Consider the following 20,000-nt stretch of genomic DNA (forward strand, 5'->3'; position numbering starts at 1 on the left):
ATGATGCAAAAAATATGAATTTGAATGTTATAAATGTAACAGAATTGGACATTTATGGATGGATTGCAAAAATGAAAATAACATTAAGGAAAAAGAAAGAAGAAAATGAAGAAAGAGAAGAAATCTTAGAGTTAGTAGAAATAGAAGAAAACTCAATGAAAAAATAATAAACAACATAGAAGAAGGTTCTGAAATAAGTCATGAAGAAGAATTAAACTGAGAGGCAGCAAAAGAAAAAAAAGAATTATATTGGTAAAAGGGAAAATGAGAGAAAATGAGAATTTCAAAAAAAAAAGGAAATGGATGAAAAAGAATGTATGCAGTTAATGACTTTGGGTTGGTATACTGGTGAAGGTATCTGACTCAAAGATAGTAGGTACATTGTTTGATTCTCACCTTTGGGAGGGAAATTGGCTATGTTAGAATAGACTGTTAAGAATGCTAGCCTAGTAATTAGCTTATGTACTTGTGAAACCATGTATTAAAGGGAAACTTTTTTTGAGGTGAAGCATATTCATCAAATCTGGGTTTGACATGGCCTTGTATGTTAGGCAAAGGTCACCTCTGAGCAGCGGTGTTTACTGAATAGAGCTGGAGTTCTTTCAGTCGGGCAGCATAGGACAGATGTTTGAGACCCTTTATCCTTTTGGTGAGGAACTTTTGTGGCCTCTCCAGCTGCTGCAAGTGTCGGGTCAGATACATTCGAATGGGGCATTGTACTCAATCATTGGTCTGATGAGTGATGAGTATAGGGAGACTATGACCTCCCTTGATCTAGATGAGAATCCCTTCATGATAAGGTGGGCAATGTAGTAGGTCTTCCTAACTACTTTAGCTACATGGGTGTCGAATGACAGACTACTATCAACCTGGGTCCCCAGGTCCCTGATAACTTCTTCTGTGCTCAGTGGATTGCCACCTATTTGGTAGCTAGGGGTAACCCTGTTTTTCCCGAATGGTATGACTATGCATTTTTTGGCATTTAACTTTAGGCCATGGCTCTGGCACCAGTTATCCGTTTCTGTGAGACCCTTCTGAAGGATATCTGTGTCAGATGTGTTTTTCACTATGGCCCAGTTTGCAGTCATCTGCAAACTTTGTCAGCCATAACCCTCCTGTGTTTGCTTGTACTTCGGAAAAGTAGATGCCAAACAAGAGTGGGCCCAGGACTGAGCCCTGTGGTACACCACTTGTGACAGGCTTTGAGTCTGACATGGCGCCAGCAAATCTGACCCTGTGGGTTCTGTCACTCACCCAGTTTGCAACCCATCTTGTGATGTATGGGTTAACATTTAAGCTGATGAGTTTTCAATGATACCCGAGTGGGGTATTGTATCGAAGGCCTTCGCCAGATCGAGGTAGGCTGTATGGACTGCCTTTCCCTCATCAATGGCTTTGGTGACTGTTTCAAAAAAGTCAACCAAGTTTAGAAGGCATGATCTGCCTTTGACAAAGCCAAACTGGGATGGATCCAAAGTCTGCAAATTCTCTATGTCTTTATTTATGAGGTCCATTATGATCCTCTCCATGGCTTTGCAGATAAGGCTTGTCAAGCTAATGGGCCGGTAATTTCCAGGGTCGGTGGAGGCACCGCCTTTGTGAAGTGGGACCACAGTTGCAGTGCACCACTTCCTGGGTACGTATCCAGAGGTAAGACTATGATTAAACAGCTGTCCTAGCTGTGGGTTTAATTCCTCGTTGAGTTCGTGGAGCACACAGCCGGGGACACCATCAGGTCCCATGGATGCTGTGTTTTTTGCTTTGGAGAGAGCAGTTCTCACTTGGGCGTTGGACATGTTTGGGGGGCTGCAATCACTTGGTATAGATATCTCTCCTTTTGGGGGGGGGAGAAGTTTGCACTGAACCTGTCAGCCAGTATGTTGGCAATGTCTGTAGGATCAGTAATCTTCACATCATTTTGAACTAGTTCTGAGCATATCTGGGAGTCTCCTCCCAGGTTTCTAACATAGCTAAAGAAGGCCTTATGATTGTCTTTTGAGTCTTTAGCTATTTTTCTCTCAAAATTTGCTTTGGATGATTTTATGAGAGCTCTTAGTTTTTACTTATAGTGATCAAGGGTGTCTTACCTTTTAAGGATTTTGCTCTATCTTGTAGTAGCTTCCTCCTTTTGTTGTAGAGTTTGTTTATGGCTGGGGTCCACCAGACTGGACGCTTGCCTTTGGTACAAATAGTCTTTGTTTTGCTTGGGATTGCCTTATCCATGCAGTCCTGCAGGTGCTGGTAGAAGGCATTTGTAAGTGATTCAGCGGCTTGAGTACTGTTTTCCGCTGGCTCGGGGCCTTAAAGGAGACCACACTAGTCTTTAGAAGTGTGAAGTCGGCTTCGAGAAGTTCTTTACTGTGGTCTTTTTTATTTCAGGTGGGGTGGGATGAGGACCTCCAGCGAGATTAGTTGTGATCTGATCTCACCAGTGAGGGGTATACTTCGGTGTTGAACATTGTGCTCCCATGTTCATGTGATGAGATCAAGTATGTTTTCTCCTCTTGTGGGGATGGTGACTAGTTGTTCCATGGCATTTGAGTTTATGAATTCCAGGAACTTTTGGGCTAGGGTGTTTGGGCTTGAGTAGTGTTCCCAGTCTATATTAGGGTAATTGAAGTCACCTAGTATGATGGTGTTTGGTGATACATTTATCCCTCTAGTGTTTTCAGGAAGGCCATGTGAGGTTCCTGAGTTTGTGAGGGTGGCCTGTAACATGCTACAATTTGCAGAGCAGTCTTGCCTATGGTTAATTGCACCTGGATGGTCTCCGATGCATCGTGCGTTGCCACCAGTCTTGAGGTGTGGGTGTCCTTGATGAATATGGATACCCCCCCTCCTTTCTTGGTATTGTCCGGATTTTGGGGCCGGAACACATGATAAGAGGTAAAACCTGATAGTGCTGGGGTGCTCTCAGGAGCCTTGAACCTTCTAGTGGAACAGTGGTATGATTTAGCAACACGTGGTATAAATAGTAAGACAATATTCCTAAGAAAGTAAGAAGAAGGAGGAAAAACAGGTGTTAAAGGAAAACACATGTGATTCTGTAAGCCTAGAAGTCAGGGATGCTTTGATTCGTTCAAGTGAATGTTTATTCCTTATCTGCCATTAGATTTAGCATTTCAGCTATACTGAAACAATGGCACTGGAAGGGTTGTGAAAAGGAAGGTGTGCTTAAAATGTTCATCTGAAAAGGAAAGCGGATGATTTCTGTACTGTTAGATACACAACATGCATAATTTCAGTTGTAAGGTACAGTAAAAGTGCCTCAGATGAGTAAACATACTTTTGAACCACACCTGCAGCTCTGCACCATTTTTTTAAAGCATCACATTGATGTAGAAAAGCATCCAAAACCAACATTTTATAAGTGTGGAACCTGCCTTCTGTAGATTACTCTATGTTATAGCTCACAAACATAATGTATAACATGACATCACATAATAACATATCAATAATCAATTAATTATATGACTTACAGCTTTTGTGAGGTTAGAGAAGAAACAGCGACTATCGTGGTGGTAAATCTCACCAACATCTTCAGCATCTGTTGCAAAATGGCGGTTTTCTTCCTTCCAGCATTCACTCTGCACAAATAAAGGAAGTCATGTAATCAAGTTAACTATTCACAGAAGACTATATGCTATCAAACTTTGTGTTAGAACCACCAATAACATAAAACAGAATGGTTTGTTAAAGTAATGGCAGTGAAACAGAACTGGGGACCTGGTAAGGCATCTATTCTTATTAACAAAGAGACATTTTGTGACATTATATTTGACATTGTCTTTTCAATGGAAAATTTTCTTAGAGAATATGAAAAAAGGAAATACTATAACCCATTGAATCTTTATGAGATAAAAGTATTTAACAGGGAATCCAAAAAGGAAATTCATGTACAATTTCAAACAGTGGTAGAAAGAGAGTCTTTGAAAGGACATTTGAAAACTTTAAGTAAAGAAGTACTGGGCATTGCAAAAGTTTATGACAAAATGGGTTTATGGACTGGTGGCTAAGATTGTAATACTGTATTAAAAACAGAAAGAGAAAAAATTATGCATATACCAAGCATGATAAATGTGAAAGGTAATAGTGGTGTCGAAAAATACTGGGGACAACCCAAAATGTGTGTGTTTTTTTTTGTGGAAAAGGACACTTGATAAGTAACTGTGACAAAAGAAAATGTTATATTTGTGGGAAAATGGGACATGATGCAAAAAATATGAATTTGAATGTTATAAATGTAACAGAATTGGACATTTATGGATGGATTGCAAAAATGAAAATAACATTAAGGAAAAAGAAAGAAGAAAACGAAGAAAGAGAAGAAATCTTAGAGTTAGTAGAAATAGAAGAAAACTCAATGAAAAAATAATAAACAACATAGAAGAAGGTTCTGAAATAAGTCATGAAGAAGAATTAAACTGAGAGGTAGCAAAAGAAAAAAAGAATTATATTGGTAAAAGGGAAAACGAGAGAAAATGCGAATTTCAAAAAAAAAAAAAAAAAAGGAAATGGATGAAAAAGAATGTATGCAGTTAATGACTTTGGGTTGGTATACTGGTGAAGGTATCTGACTCAGAGATAGTAGGTACATTGTTTGATTCTCACCTTTGGGAGGGAAATTGGCTATGTTAGAATAGACTGTTAAGAATGCTAGCCTAGTAATTAGCTTATGTACTTGTGAAACCATGTATTAAAGGGAAACTGAAAATTTTAGAGTATTTTCTGTAAATGTGAACTGTATTAAAAATATACTAAGAAGAATATGGGTTTTGGAGTAGTGTAATACATATGATATAGATGTAATTATATTAGAAGACACAAGATTTTTAACAAATGAAAAATAGCAAACAGATAAACTCTGGGGAGAAAATATAATCTGGAATTTGGGAAGTGAGAAATGTTCTAGAATGGCCATATTCTGTAGAAATACAGTAAAGATTAGATGTAACTTTAGGAAAAATGGGAAGCTAGCTTAACCTTTGTAGATTTAAAATGGAAAGTACAAGTATATAGAATTATAACATTATATGTTTATTTCATCAGATTTTAGACTATGTAATGACACATGTGAAAATTATAATAATAGGAGACTTTAACTGGGATTTAAGAGGCAAGCATAAAAAGAAAGGAAATGATATAAGGAAAATGTTAGAAGTTATAAGATGTGGTACATTAAAACTTTGGGACAGAAATTCATGGACTTAAAAAAGGGGTTATATATAGAACCAAAATAGATTATTTTATAGTATCAGAAGGTTTAGTTGTAGGAGAAGGGAAGGTAGTTGAAACAGGATTTTTCTGATTCTCTTACAATATGGCTAGAGATAATGGAAAACAAGAAATGTATAAAATAGGGAAAGGAATAAAAAGGATAAATGAGAAAATATTGAATGAAAATGGAATGAAATTAGTAATACAGTTATGGAAAGATCCTATTATTTATTGACATTTGTTTACCATCGAAATCCAACTGGGCTTAGTAGCCCCTTTTCAGCGGAGGCCCAGGGAGAAAAGCTCCACATACAAGAAAGTACAATATATTACATTGTTGTGTGTGTGTGTGTGTGTGTGTGTGTAAGTATATATATATATATATATATATATATATATATATATATATATATATATATATAGACAGTTATAATTATTTACAATTTAATATACATATGTCTTGATTTTTCACAAGATGAAAAGGACTTGTAGGTTTAAGTTTGTGAAAAACTAGTAGATTAACAAGGAATAATTAGCACATAGTCAAAGTTTCACAGCAGTTATAGTGCAGTTTGAGGCATTTACTTTGTGTATTCTACCCCTTAACTACTAGGTCTGCAGATGAGGTGAAAGAGGAAAGAGTAGAGCTGGTAAGAGTTGGAAGAAGATGAGGAGATACAGTGTATTAGTCTGGGGATGTACTGAAACATGTCCAACTGTCATTTAGATGAGTTTTAAGTAGATTTTTGAATGAGGTGGGGTTTTCTGTTGCAAGAATTCTCTGAGGGATAGAGTTCCACTTTTTTGAGATTTGATTTGAATAAAGGGAGTCTCCAAAGCTGTTATTATTGTGTTTATGACTATGAGAGAATTTTATAAAAAATTGGTCTGAATGGTAAATGATATTTAAGGAAAATATGAAAAAATGTTTTTACAGTAGCAATATGATGTAAGAAAAGTAGAGAGAGATAGATATAAAAGAACATATAATGATTTATTGGAAGATTTGGCACATAATGATAGTACTTTCATGAAGAAAAATAATTTTTTGAAAGAAATCAAGAAAAATATACAATAATTGTTTTATAAGCCAAGATATTTTTTGCAGGAGAAAAGAGAAGAAGTATTTACGTAAGCAGATTAGTAAATTAAGATGGTAGTGTAATAAGAGAAATAAAGTATGTAAAAGGTGACCTAGAAAGAACTCAGGAAAAGCTTTTGAATAGTGTAAGACAATATGTACAAATTGTTTAAAGAAAAAAATATAGTGAAAAAACATGGAAAGTCAAAAAAAAAGTTAACAGAAAAAGTGAATACAGAGTTGGAAAAGTAGATTTCTTTAAATGAGCTAGATAAATAATTAGGACAAGTAAATATAGATTTGGCTGTAGGACCAGATAGAATAGTGTATGAAATGTATAAAAATGTAAGGAATTGGCAAACGAAAATAATTTAAATATTTTGAATGAATGGCTAAAGGAAGGTTTTATGTATAAAGAATTGTGTAGTGGAATACTTAAATTCATATGGAAGAAGGAAGACAGAAAATAATAAAATGATGGAGACTGATAATATTAAATAAAAATGAGTATGAGATCTTCATGAAAATAATACAAAAGAGATTTAAAACTAAAATGGAATATAATATGGAAGGTATATATATATATATATATATATATATATATATATATATATATATATGTATGGGGAAGGATTGTCAAGAATTATTAATGATATAGAAATTTTGGATATTATTATGAATAGAAGAGAAGAAGCAAAAATCATGCTAGGAGACCTTAATAAGCATTTGATACAACTGGCCATGAAATCTTATGGGTAATAATGATAATTATGAAAGAATATAATATAAGTGAGATAGGAAATTATGTATGTCGGTATATAGTAATGTTTGTTTGTGTCTTTCGGCTTTTTCCAGTTAGGGGTCGCCACAGCGGAACTCCAGTCCGCTAATGATTGGTAGTTGATTTTTATGTGCCGAGTTACAAGCCCTGACACACAACCTTCAACGAAGGTACACCCATTCTCGCATGTCTCCATGCAGAAGACGTTCTAGCTGTGAATTGAACTGGACAGTGTGTTATGTCAGTATATAGTAATAATAAAGTAAAAATACTTGTAAATGGCTGGTTAAACCAAGAGGTACATATGAAGAGTGTTATAAGACAGGGATGCCCAATGATTAGTATACTCTTTGCATTAGTTATGAATGTGATGGTACGTGAAATAAATTAAAAAATGAAGGAGGTGCAGTATATAACACCTGAAGGGTTAAGAATTCCACTTCTGTTAACATATGCAAATGACCTCATAATAATTGCAAAAAAAAAATTGGATAAAAGAAGTAATTTGCACAGATGAGTGTCTAGAGGTGATAAGAATGGTTTTAAATAAAGAGGAAAGTAAAGGTTTAGCTGATGTAGTAAAGATAGGGAGTATATATTTTCTAATGAATGGAATTTCTGTGTTTGGTATAAAATTTGAAAATAAAGATGTAAGTTGAATTCAGTTGGGAAAAAATAAACAAACATTTTTTTCTGGGGAACATATAAAATTATTCAGAAAAAAAAAAAACATGATAAATTCAGTAATGATGGGGAAACAGCATTTTTGGCAAGTGTATTTATGTTGCCAACAATATTTGACAAGGAATTATTGCAGATATTTTTTTCATTTATATGGGGTTCTAGATTATACCCAGTAAAAAGAGGAGTTTGTATATAAATAAAGAGGAAAGAGGTTTAGGATTAATTAACTCAGTGGTATATGCTGCTTCATTTAAATTTGTACAAAATGTTAAAGAATAGAAATGAAAAGGATGAGAGATTAGTAGTAAACTGTATAAGTATGATAAATTTGGGCGGTACTGCAAAAAAAGACCAAAAAAGAAAAAGTGCAGAAATAAAATGTTACCTAGAAAAATATTTTTTGTGGAAAATAAAAGTTTATGAGAGAGAAAAATACAGAAAAGTGTGGTATAAGAATGTGATGATAAAGCATTACTATGTAAAACCATAGAAAAATCTAACAGATTTAAAAAATTAAAGCTATAAAAATAAGAAGCAAATTGTATAATCAGAAAGTAGAATGTCGGGGGCGTGGCCAAGGATGAACACAGGATAGCAGCAGATTTCTTCAGCTCCACCAATTTCATTACACTGACAGGAATTAATTACTTAAAAAAATTAATTTTTGAAGTAATTTTCTTTCTAAATACGTTTGTTTTATATAGTTCTTGAACTATATCTAAAAAAGAAAGGAAATCTTAACAATATTCCTGTCAGAAATCACTGTGGAAATTTTCCTGTCAGTTTATCAGTCTGAAATGAGTTCCAGTAAGACAAATTCTCAAGACTCCAGCATCAAGAAAGAACTTCAGTCTCTGATAATTATAATCCAGCAACTTACTGATAAAATGGATAAAATGGATACTAAAATAGACACCTTCATAGAAAAAACTACAAAACAAATAGACCTGTTACATACAGACCTGCAACAACAGAAGAACCAGATGACAGGCATAGAAGAAGCTGTGAATGACATGGAAAATAGAATCCAAGAAGAGGAAATCAACATTGAGTTTCTGCTGAAACAAAATACACATTTACAAACAAAGCTGGATGACCTGGAAAATAGATCTAGGCAATAACATTAGGATTTTTGGACTGCCAGAAAATATTGAAGGTAACAATATTACTTCTTTTTTAACAACTTGGCTCCCTAAAACTTTAGACTTACCAGAAGCATTCTCTTTTGGTATCGAAGAGCACATAGATCTATAGCTAATACTAACTCTAACAAAAATATCCTAGATCAGTTATAGTTAGATTTCTATCATCTTTTGATAAAGAGATGGTTCTTAAATCTGCTTGGGCTAAAGCTCCTGTTAAGATTAATGAGACAACTGTGCGTTTTGACAATGACTATTCTTCCATGGTAATAGCTAAAAGAAAAGTTTTTCTGCCACTAATAAGGGAGCTTAAAAAAAGCACAGTTTAAAACATACCTTCTGTTTCCTGCCAAGCTTAAAATCTTCCTTCCTGATGGTCCTAAGGTTTTCGATGATTTAGACTCTGCTTTACTGTTTGTCAAAGAAAAAAAGGATTTTGGATAAAATAGAAGAAATGGAATGGGCTAGTTCTTCATTAAAGAGATTGGCAACTGAAGCTTCGTGGAAGACTTCAGAGAAGAAGAAGAGACTAAAAAACAAATGATTTGTTATATGTTTTTTCTCTCATCATTTTAGTTCATTATTAATCTTTTTGAATATAGTTCCTGCATTTCCAGAAAGCCACAAATATTTTGGAAAAGATTTAATCAAAGTTATTCTCTATGTGCAAAGAAATGTTTTGTTTCATAACCAGTCAAAATACCTGAAGATTTAATGGCAAGCTGTGATTCAATTTGTTTCTCTTTCTGAAAAGAAGTAAGGTTAGTAATTTGATACATTTTTTATCTTTACCTTTTTTCCTTCTCCTTTTATTATTTTCTTTGTTTAAACAATGACATTCTATTTAGATTATGTAGTGGGTAAAGGGTGGGGAGGGCAGGAGAGAACAGTAATGAAAATATCATTAATAGAATAATAACATATTTATTCCTTGTAAAAGTTTTATAAGTTCTTCAAATGCTATTTCTAATTATACTTTCTTGATTATACTGCTTATGCCTGTTTGTAAATAAACTGTTATGCTTTAACTAATAATAATCAGAACTAAATAAGAGTAAATAATATGTTTTATTTTTAACTCTATTAATATAAACAGTAAGTAACATTCCATTGTATATACTTCTTACAGCTTTCTCTTACATTTGTGTATTTCTGCCTCACTCCCTTTTATTTTCTACTCTCTTTTTCTTTTCTTTATTAATATATAGAAATGCTTTTGATTGTGTGGGCACAGTGAATAATAGGATTTGTATGAAAATTGAGTTGGGAGAAGAATGTTGAGTTTTATTGCTTGTTGGTAATTTTGGGCTTAATTTCACTTACATAGAGGCTGTAATGATCTGTGGAATACATTGTGAAGGTTTTGTCATGTTTAGATGCATTTACACTGCTAAATGAATGTTTGTCACTAGTTTTTAATAAGTTTCCCGACAAAATGTTAAGAGAGACAATCTGAGATGTGGGCTGTCTCATGCACAGTGTTCATGAGTTACTTCAGAAGCTTCAGCTCACAGAATTCTCACAGAGAAACTGAAAGCAGTTAGTATAACCTTTGACATAGTTATCACACTGACATACCACAGATTCAGGAAAATACTCTATTCATAAAATATGTCAGTTATAATGTTTTGTTTCATAACCAGTCAAAATATCTGAAGATTTAATGGCAAGCTGTGATTCAATTTGTTTCTCTTTCTGAAAAGAAGTAAGAGGCTGTAATGGTCTGTGGAATACATTGTGAATGTTTTGTCATGTTTACATGCATTTACACTATTAAATGAATGTTTGTCACTAGTTTTTAATAAGTTTCCCGCCAAAATGTTGAGAGACAATCTGAGATGTGGGCTGTCTCATGCACAGTGTCCATGAACTACTTCAAAAGCTTCAACTCACAGAATTCTCTCAGAGAAACTGAAAGCAGTTAGTATAACCTTTGACATAGTTATCACACTGACACACCACAGATTCAGGAAAAATACTCTATTCATAAAATATGCCAGTTATAATGAGTCTAAATGATGTAGTTTCTTGTAGTAAGTAAATGTCTTATTTTAGAAGGCATAGAAAATGAAACATTTATTTAAATGTTTTTGAAAATCTACTTAACAGCAGCATAATAATCTGTGTTAAAAATTTGTGTTCCAAACATATACTTTACTATAACTCATTTAATTCATCTGATTGACAAGCATAAATAATCTTATAACTCTATTCTGGAAGAAATGTCATGTGATATATTTTAAAGCAGTAGGTTAGCATGATTGTAAAATCTGGTTACTAAAATGTGTTTGCTGTGCATTATTTTGTATAAAGCAGACAGATTTATTCTAGGGACAGCAAGTAGGATAGTGCTCAACAAAGACACAACTCAGTGAGATCATATATATATATATATGTGTGTGTGTGTGTGTGTGTGTGTGTGTGTGTGTGTGTGTGTGTGTGTGTGTGTGTGTGTGTGTGTGTATGTGTGTGTGTGTGAGTGTGATGGCTTTTTTTTATATAATAATGCAAGTGTTTCTGAGAATCTGCATAACTATCCAATATGATTTATAATAATTTCTATGAATACAATATTTTACTCTATTGACAAAATGAATGTTTGCCACAAGTTTTAATAAGTTTCCCGCCAAAATGTTAAGGGAGACAATCTGGGATGTGGGCTGTCTCATGCACAGTGTCCATGAACTACTTCAAAAGCTTCAACTCACAGAATTCTCACAGAGAAACTGAAAGCAGTTAGTATAACCTCTGACCTAGTTATCATACTGACACACCACAGATTCAGGAAAAATACTCTATTCATAAAATGTCAGTTATAATGAGTTTAAATGATGTAGTTTCTTGTAGTAAGTAAATGTCTTATTTTAGAAGGCATAGAAAATGAAACATTTATTTAAATGTTTTGAAAATCTACTTAACAGCAGCATAATAATCTGTGTTAAAACTTCTGTTCCAAACACATACTTTATTATAATTCATTTAATTCATCTGATTGACAAGCATAAACAATTTTATAATTCTATTCTGGAAGAAATGTCATGTGATATATTTTAAAGCAGTAGGTTAGCATGATTGTAAAATCTGGTTACTAAAATGTGTTTGCTGTGCATTATTTTCTATAAAGCAGACATATTTATTCTAGGGACAGCAAGTAGGATAGTGCTCAACAAGGACATAACTCAGTGAGATCATATATATATATATATATATATATATATATATATATATGTGTGTGTGTGTGTGTATGTGTGTGTGTATGTATGTGTGTGTGTGTCTGTGTGTATGTGTGTGATGGCTTTTTTTTTTAATAATGCAAGTGTTTCTGAGAATTTGCATAACTATGCAATATGATTTATAATAATTTTTATGAATACAATATTTTACTCTATTGACAATAATGAGTTTAAGTAAATGCTCATATACAAACAATTCAAGATTTTTTTGGAAGCTGTTAATAGTATTCACATGACAGAAAATAGATGCATCTTAATATATGTAATGTCTGAATCATATTAGCCAAAGTTTTTGATTTAAATGAATGTTAGAACCTAATTTTCTCTCCTCTTGATTTCTAACATCAAGATTATTTGAATGCTATTTGAATACAAGTGTTATATATTACATAGATCTATATAGTAGTATGAACAGTTTTTTAAAAAAAAAGTTTATTTTAGTTTATATGATGCTGTTTTACCAAATGTGTAGTTTTGTCTTGATAGATAATTGAATTGAAAACTGTTAACCTCAGTTAAATATAACTAGTATTAAATTGATAAGGTGGTAGCTGAGGTACTGCTGCTTAGGGTAGGGGTTAACTTGAGTAGTAAATACTGCTCTAAGTTGGAGTTTTCAACTCCAGGCAGGATGCAAGGTTTAATCCTTACATTATTTTCACTTGTTCATTGTTATATGTATATAGTTTTGACATCCACAATATATTTTGTATACTCATTGTCACTACAAACAAAATTGAATCCTATACAAAATCCCATAAGAGATTTAATAAATACAGCTATATTTAAAGGTACACCTAAAAGAGGAGATGTAACATTATTTATCTTGTTATTTGTTATTTCGATCATAAGATTCTTGAGTTTTAAAATGCCAAATGACATCTTTAAAAGGAATTTCTTTAAACATTAATGGATTGAATAATCCGTGTAAAAGGGCAAGCCTAATAAGATACATTAATTTACACAAGGCCAATCTAGTCTTCCTGCAAGAAACCCATCTCTTGAAAAAGATATTGATAAACTAACCACTAATAAGTATACAGTATTGGTTAGTTCAGAGCACACTCAGAAAAAAGAGGAGTGGCTATTTTATGGAATAAAAGTATGCCCATTCCTAAAACCATTAAGTCTTTTCAGGATGACAAAGGAATGTTTTGTATGGTTACAATACAAATTAATGGGAAGACTTACACTTTAATTAATGTATATTGGATACCTGGAATTGGTATTAATACAGTGAAACATCATATTGATAAGATCATATCATTCTCTATAGGGGATATTATTTTAGCTGGTGATTTTAATTGTATACTACATGAAAGTGATACTACCACTATAAGGAAAAGAAGAATTGCATCTAATGCAAAACATTTAAATGATTTTGCTAATTCTTATCATTTGAATGATATTAATAATCAGATAGATTCAAAATCATTACCATACACCTTTTTTCTAACAGATACAAAACTTATTCAAAAATAGATAGGGTCTTTATTTCTAACCAGATGGTAACAGATTTAATTAATTCCAAAATCATTTCATGTCCTATATCTGATCATAACTCAATTGTTTTTGAATTCATGATAAAAATACTCATAATGTTCAGATCAAAAGGATACCAGCATACTTAACTCAGCTAAAAGACTATAAAGAATATATACTTTCAGAAGTACAACATTTTCTAGACATAAATAATACTCCTGAAGTCTCCATTATCTATGTTTGGGATGCCTTAAAATCATATCTATATGGACAAAGTATCAGATGGTATAATAATAAAAGGAAATTTTGGGATAAGGAATTGTTAGATATTCAAAGTAAATTAGACTCTTATAAACATAATAATAAAGAAAATATTATGGACAAGAAAGTTATTGAAGAAATAAACAAACTAAATGAGAAATACAAAGAAATTTTAACTCATAAAGTTAAAATAACTTTAGAGAAATACAAGTTTTTGTCGTATTCAATAAGCCCCAAATACTTACATAGACTTAAAAATAAAACAAAAAGATTAAATAAACAAAACCATATCAAAGAAATCTTTTCTCTAAGGAAAAAGAATGTTTCTAGTATACCAGAAATACTGGATGAATTTAGAAATCACTTTCACAAGATTAACCATAACAACATTAACATGGAACCTAAAGATAAAATAAAGGAGTTTATAACCACAAACATGAATAAAAGCTTAATAAACAACAGATTAAACTATTGGACAAGAGTATTTCATATACAGAAGTTATTGCACAAATAAATAAGCTTAAATCAAACAAAGCACCGGGTAATGATGGTATTATACCAGAGATATATAAAATCCTTTCTAAAACTACATATTCATTAATACATAAGGTTTTATTTTGGCCCAAACTGAGTTAATAACCCCCATCTTGGCAATATACATTTATTTCACCAATTTTAAAACCTAATAAAGATCCAACTAGATGTTCTTCATATCGACCCATCTCATTACTTAATGTTGATTATAAAATGTTTATGAGTATTTTTGCTGATAGATTGAAGACAATCATCCCGCATTATAGATATAGATCAGACGGGCTTCATTGTAAATAGAAATACTTTTGATAATATAAGAAGAACTTTAACATTAATTGATTTTGCAAATAGGAAAAAGAAAGATTTAACACTTATTAGTCTTGATATAGGTTCAGCATTTGATTCAGTAAGTTGGGACTATCTGTTTACCTTACTGAAATGCACAAACTTCTCTGATGCATTTGTAAATTTAATTGAGCATTTATACAAAGGAACGCTGGCTTATATTAAGGTAGGAACATATGTTTCACAAAAAATACCCATTCTTAAAGGTACAAAGCAAGGATGTCCACTTTCTCCACTATTATTCACTTTAGTAATGGAGCCTTGGGCTAATTTGATTAGAAACAGTACTGACATAGAGGGTTTTGAAATAGACAAAAATACAACATCAAAAATTCAACTTTTTGCAGATGATGTTCTAATTACATCAGCAGGATCTAATTCTTCTATGCAGTCTTTATTTGATAAAATGATGAATTTAAAAGTATTTCTGGTTTAATATTCAATGAAGAAAAACTAAAATACTACCTATATATACACGAAAAAATATTCTCATTAGTGATTTTACTAAATATGTACCCAATTCAGGTCAGATAACTTATTTAGGTATAATACTATCTAAAGATATTAAATCTATTATATATAATAACTATAATACCTGTTTTCTTAATATACAAAATCTTTTAATACCTGGAATAATATGTTTTTACTATGGAGGAGAGACTTACAATTATTAAAATGATAATATTCCCCAAGATTTTATACTTAATACAATCAATAATACTTTCACCTACAAAAATAATTATCAAGAAACTGAATACACTAATGTTAAATTTCTTATGGGCACCTAATAGACCTAGGATTGCATTAAAGAAACATACTAATAGCTGGTCTCAAGGGGTATTTCTTTTCCAGACTTTAATTTATATATTATCTCTTCTATTATAAAAGTTATTACTTTATTAATAGATCAGTCATATATCGCAAAATGGAAAGATTATTGGGAGCTAATTAGTATGCACTTCATGAAAATCTCCTTAACACATAAAAATATGATTGTAAATAACTCCATATTGTGGTTGCTAAAGGAATTTTGTACTTCACCTATTACACCTAAACATATGGTTTGTTACCCATTAAATATTATTATTAGTTATCATAACTTTATATTCATGCACCCTAAGTATAGGGAATGGAATTTTATTGTATTCCTATAATGTATACTCAGGGTATGCTTATGTCATCTACTTCTGAAGGAGCTCATTTAGCTATAGATAATGATCTAAAGTACTGGTATCAGCTGATATCTGATAATAAAGTTAAAAATCTAAATTTCTTAAAACAAGAATTTGATCTAAGAGAAACTTGCTGGTTAGAGGTTCAGATCTTTAGACAACATCTCATTGATAGAATAGATCTAATGTCTATAACAGTTAAAGAATCTATTCCAAAACTGATTGATTACTTGATATTAAATTTACAGCATAAAGTTTCTGATAAAGGTAAACTTTCATATATACATAAAATTATCAGACAAGAAACTTTTTACAGTGTAGATTCATACTGGAATTATTTCACCTCTATTAATGGGGACCCACCAACTCAACAAGATAAACAATATATATTGGAATCTGCTTATAGAACTACATCTTCCATTGTCTGGAGACTTTATACATGGCAATTTTGCATAGATCTTTTATACACCTTTGATGATGAATAAAATAAATAATAAAGATAATCTATGTAAGAGATGTAATGTAGAAATTAATGCTGACTGGGCTCATATGTTTTATGACTGTATGAAGTTGAAAGAATAATGGAAGTCAATTAATGAATTTTTGCAGGCTCTTTTACAGATAATTTCATTATTTCTAAGTCTCTTATATTATTCAACACACCTGTACCTCAATGTGTTAAAAGATTAAGCTTCCCTTGTTATGGTCTATCCTAGCAGTGGCCAGGAAAATAATAACTAGAAATTGGATTTCAGATACACCTCCTTCGTTCAATGAATTTAAAAATGTTATGAATATAATGTGCCATATGGAAATAAGCACAATTAGAATGAGAACAACTAGAAAACATCATATTATATTGTATGGGATAATTTACAAAATTTGTTAAAAAATTCTAATTTCAATAGCACGGTATTTTAGTTTAATTAATTGATCTGATTGTAGTGGATGTCTTTGTAAATACTTTAGTTGTTTTGTTGAATATTATAATAATACCTATTTTTAATTACTTGTATAAAATTGTTATGATATTTCTCTTATATGTTAAAACAATAAACCTGTTTTGAAAAAAAAAAAAAGAAAGTAGAATGTCAAGATTTTTTGTAGTGACTGGTAATAGATAAATTGCCAGTAAAAGGAGATATGCCATATAAAAAGAAAAGTGATATTAGAATATATTTACATTATCAAGAATCAGAAACTACAGAACATGTGTTTTTGAAATGTAAAATAGTAAAAAAGTTATGGAGAAACTATGTAAAGAAGATTTTTTTTGAAGATATAAAAGAAATGAATAAAATAAAAATATATATATTTATAAATATGGATTTTATAAGAATAGAAGTACGAATTTGTTAAAAGAATAGATAAAATGTTAATTTATGTTATATAGGTTATATGAAATGAAAGAATAAATGAAATTATGCTTAATGATAAATAGATTTTAGCAACAATATTAAGTAAAATCAGACGGTGGTTATGGAAAAAGGAGTAGCGGTCAAATAGAGGTGAAAATTTAGTATGACTGTAAAGGAAATTATGAATATGTTTAAATAGATTTGTATATCTGTATGTTTGTACATTTGTAAATGTTTGTAAATATGTTATAAATAAGACTTATTTTTGTATATAAATAAAAGACCCCTGCTCTTTTTGATATGTTCTGTAGGATCTTTTATATCCACCTGAGCTACTACTACGTCAGATAGGACTTTGGTTAAATGTCTTATTTGTAGGACATCACTCTCAGGAATGCAACACACCCCTTATGCTGCACTGCAGTGTTGGCAATTCATTTACCTGGTTAGGGAAGAGAGTCCACAGCCTTCTACGCTAAAGGTGAGTGTGCCACCTGCTGTTCCTCCTACACTGATAATAAGAGTAATGACAAAAGTACACATTTCAGAACATTTCAGCCATAAAAGACCACTCAAACTACTGTCATTATAGTCCATCAATATCTGTAGTGAACAATTATAGCCTCTTTATTGACTGTTCACACATCACTTCTGATTGTGATACAAATGACCAAAGTAAAGTATTCCAAAGGTGCAGTAGTTCTGCAAAGACAAACTAATAATTTTTAACTTTCAGCTCAGCAAGGTTAGTCATTTTTATTCACAGACATCCCCAAATCCAGCAATTATAGTTGTACTGTTGACTGCATCCTTCTCAGATGTCTGTGTGAAAAAAATTAATCACAATAATAATGACCAAAAGTCACATATTTCAAATTTGTTTCACGCAACAACACAGTAGCCAAAGTATTCCAAATGAATTTGCTCACAGTAGCCAAAGTATTCCAAATACAGTAGAGGGTCGATTATCAAAATGTCGATTATCTGAAACATCAGTTATCTGAACACAGCCTTCCAAAGTTTTTGGGTATGAAAATTTTAAAATTTGAATATGTAAATGTTATACGTATTTACTTGTGCTTGTTTTTTGAGCTTGCAGCTACTTTGTGTGTGAAAAAATATTTTTTATTGTCCACTGGAATCGCTGAATGTTCAAAAGTGTACTCCCTATGTGCAGAAAAACAAGATTTTAGAAGTTTTTTTATCCAGTTCAATTATATGTTTGATTATCCGAACAGGTTTATTACCTAAACTAATCCTAGGTCCCAATTAGTTTGGATAATCAGCTCTCTCCTGTACATTCAAACACACACACACACACACACACACACACACACACACACACACACACACACACACACACACACACACACACACACACAGGGGCTTGACCCCCTTGCAAAAACAAGGCTAAGGCCTTTTTAACCCTAGCCATCTATCCCCAGTCTCTAACAAGTTCTGGTACCCTTGATAAGTTTAAGTAGGGACTTGAGAGATGAAATATTTACAAGTAGGGGCCTGGGAGATAAACCATTTATGGGCTTCCTATGTCCATTAGAGACATACATGCCAAACCAGGGATGACTTTCCTGTTCCCCATGCAGTTGTCAATGTTACAATTGAATTGGGATAGAGAGGAACTCTGCTTCATGTGGATTGGGAGCCTGTTCCAGAGAAGGGGTAGTCTTTGGGATGCATACCTGCTTCTCCAGCAGATTTATATCACATTCAAGATTTAAGTGTTTAGAATGTATAATTCTGGTGCTGGTGCTGTTTGTTTTTCAGATGTGCAGAAGGTCCTTCAGGGTGGGTCTGGCAATACCTTGTATGCCAGACATGGATCTCCCATCAACAGCCTGTAGGAGATAGAATACTGGGATAGGGCTTTGGGGTGGTCTGCACAGGACATGTTACTTATGTCCTGTATTCTTTTGATGTAGAACCTCTCTGGACATTCCATTCCACTAGATGTGCCAGGTTAGGTACATAATAAAGGGGGCATTGTACTCCGTGACAGATCTGATAAATGCTGAATACAGTAGAACAATGACCTCCTTGGACCTAGTTGTATACCTTTGTTTTTTAGTTGCACAGCAGAGGATTATTTCCTTACTGCTGCAGAGAACATGATGGTCAAAGGTTAGGTTACTGTCTATGTGTGCCCCCAAGCCCCAGACTATTGGGTTGAATCTTAGAGGTGTGTTATCAATATGAAAGTTACCAGAGGTGGATGACTTCTCAAAGGATACTATTATGCATTTCTTGGCATTTAGTTTTATTCAATGGCTCTGGCGCCAGTTATTTGTCTGTATCAGCACTTCCTGTTGAACATTTGTGTCAGTGTGGGATTCTATGACTGCTCCTAATTTGCAATTGTCTGCAAATGTAGTCAGCCAGAGGCCCTTGCCATTGGTCTTGACTTCAAACAAGTAATTGCCAAAAAGGAGTGGTCCCAGGACCAGTCCCTGAGGGGCTCTGGTTGTGACTGGCCTCTTTGTAGCAGTGGACTCCCCAATTCTAACTACCTCTGTCCTGTCTGTGAACTAGCTGGCTATCCACTGGATGATAAGAGCTTAAGGTATTTTCATCCAAAGACAGCCCCCCCAACAACAGTTATAGCTACTTTGTTGACTGTATACACTCCTTATTGTTATAAAGGAATAAATTGCATGAACTTTAGTGGTAGTTATGGATGAATCACATGAAATTA

The 20,000-nt window shown here is 32.6% G+C and overlaps 1 protein-coding gene across 1 annotated transcript in view; it reads right to left on the reverse strand.

Annotated features, from left to right (window-relative positions):
• LMLN2 (leishmanolysin like peptidase 2) overlaps nt 1–20,000 on the reverse strand; it is a 457,833-nt gene that overhangs the window by 146,753 nt on the left and 291,080 nt on the right. The gene's annotated exons all lie outside the window — the stretch shown is intronic.

The sequence above is a fragment of the Protopterus annectens genome, chromosome 16.part0, assembly GCF_019279795.1.
Source record: "Protopterus annectens isolate FY-2018-M chromosome 16.part0, PAN1.0, whole genome shotgun sequence".
Classification (NCBI taxonomy): domain Eukaryota; kingdom Metazoa; phylum Chordata; order Ceratodontiformes; family Protopteridae; genus Protopterus; species Protopterus annectens.